Genomic DNA, 2,162 nt, shown 5'->3' with positions numbered 1-2,162 from the left:
TGGCACGGGGTGGGGGAGCCCGAGGGGAGATGCCGGAGCAGAGGTAGGGCTGTCTAGTCACCACATCCCAAAGACAAGAAGAGTGGGCGTCACTGCTCTAACCAGAACACCTCTCAACGTGAGCACTGCCTGGGGCTGCAAGAAACACTTTGAGGAGCCAGGACCCCGAGGGCCAGCCTCCAGGAATGACAACAGGTTGCGACACAGCCCCCAGGAAGCGCGGGCTGGCTGCCTTGTTTAGCTGAGAATGGCTGGAGCCGGCAAGGAGGGCATGGAGGCCACCAGAGGGCGCTATTCCTGCCACACCCAAAACCGACGTGTAACTCATTCCATGGCTCAAGCCTGTGCGACCGCACAGTGACTGCCTGTCCAGCCTCTGGGAGGCTCTGGCATCCAAGTGGTGTGGCCACAAGGCTGGCTTCCTGCCCCCCACCCTCCCCCAAGCCCCGACTCACTGGCGTTTTGTGCTCACACTCAAAGGGCTCCATTGACAGCTCGCAGATGCGGGCTGGGGTCGGCTCCTGTCCTGCTCCGGGCACAGCCTGGTCTGCTGGGGTGGCACGACCAGCCAAATGTCAAAGCAGCCAGCCCCTGGGCTCTGGAGCCCGGCCCGGACAGCCGGGCCAGGAGTGTGGAGACAGCCCCAGCCGACACTCTTTGGCAAGAACAAGATGAGCAGTGTCCTCTCTCCTCCTCCCGGGGCCGCCCCCGAGGAACAGGCTAAGGCCAGGCCACTCCCAAGTCACTCGGGACTCCCAAGTTCTTCCCCAAGATGCCTCCCCAGAGGGCTGACTGCTTGGGTGGTCCAGCAGCTCCCCCACTATTTACTTTCCTTCCCAGGAGAAAACAGAGAGGAACCTGCCAGGGAGTCGCCTGAGGGACAGGTTGGGGGTTGAGGGACATGGGCCCAAAGGTGCTCCTGAGGGCGGGGCGGGAGGCAAAGAACTGGGAGGGGTGCAGGCCCCCTTCCTCGCTCCCTCCCTCCCGACTCCACCGCTCAGGTGGAGCCTCCCAGGGGTCATCTTTGCCAGGGAACGTGAGAGCCGACCTCCTCTTTCATCAGCTCACGGCCCAGGCCCAGCCCACACCCGCCAGGAGGGAGGAGAGAAGAGGAGGAGGAACAGAGGAGGGCCGCGCAGACCTGGGGGCAGGGAGCGGGCAGGAACCTGCGGCCGCAGGACCAGTTCCCAGCAGGGATTCCCTCGCCTGCGGGGGCAGCGGTGGCACTGGCTCCCTACTTCGGCAGCCGCCCCGTGTAATGTGACACTTGAATCTCCAGGACGACCAACAACAAAAAAGCTAAGGCCGAGACAGCAGCTGGCTGTCAGCAGCCAGGAGCTCCGCTGCGCTGAGCAGAGGCACCCAGGGAGCAGCCGCGGGTCAGGAAAGAGGCGTCCGCAAAGGAAGGAAGAGGTGTGAGCACCGTTGGAGGGGAGGCTGGAGGAGAGGCACGCGGAGGCTGCTGGGCTCCCCAGCACCTGCGGTTGCCCCCCAACCCCAACACCTGAGCTCCCAGGTGAGTGGCTCCGCGCACAGATGAGGCAGGGGCGAAGGGAAGGGAGCCGCCAGGGTCCCCTGTCTCAAGGGTGGAGGGCCACAATCTACCACAAGCACGGAGAGGAGGGTCCTGGGGGACACGCTTGGTCGTAGTCTCTGGAGAGCCTCCCTTTCGAACTCAGGCTCTCCCTTCTCTTGCTGGGACCCAGCACGGGGCACAGGCCGAGGCTGCAGCCCTCTGCTGGCTTGCTGAGCAGGCAGAGGGGCCTGGAGTGCCTGCTTACTCGGCAAGTTAGTTTAAGCTTTTCCTATTCAGTGGGCTTAAACGAGGGATTTGGCTGGCCTGGCCTAGGGGAGAACCATCACCTGCCCACTGAGCCTCCCTTTTTCCGGGGATCAAGTCCCTGCTTTCTCCCAGGCAAGGAGGCTCAGGGCAGGGTCTGCCCGGCCACCTCGCACCTCCCAGGATGCGAACCTGTGGCAGCTCTGCCCATTGTGTCCTGGACAAAAGCAGCAGCTGCCACCTCTTATGGGGGTCTTGGTGTTCTCAGCTCGGAGCTAGGCCCAGGTGCTCCTCCCTGGGCCCATAGAGATCCCCAGGATCCCCCAAATCTCCCTGAATGCCACTCCAGAAGCATGAGGGCCCTAAACCTGGCGGGGGGGGG

The 2,162-nt window shown here is 63.8% G+C and overlaps 1 protein-coding gene across 1 annotated transcript in view; it reads right to left on the bottom strand.

Annotated features, from left to right (window-relative positions):
• The window catches only part of RECQL5 (RecQ like helicase 5), a 38,930-nt gene that overhangs the window by 5,039 nt on the left and 31,729 nt on the right, over positions 1-2,162 (bottom strand). The window lies entirely within an intron of this gene.

The sequence above is a fragment of the Lipotes vexillifer genome, unplaced genomic scaffold (assembly GCF_000442215.2).
Source record: "Lipotes vexillifer unplaced genomic scaffold, Lipotes_vexillifer_v1.1 scaffold518, whole genome shotgun sequence".
In the NCBI taxonomy this organism is placed as follows: domain Eukaryota; kingdom Metazoa; phylum Chordata; class Mammalia; order Artiodactyla; family Lipotidae; genus Lipotes; species Lipotes vexillifer.
This window is presented reverse-complemented; position numbering and strand designations above follow the sequence as displayed.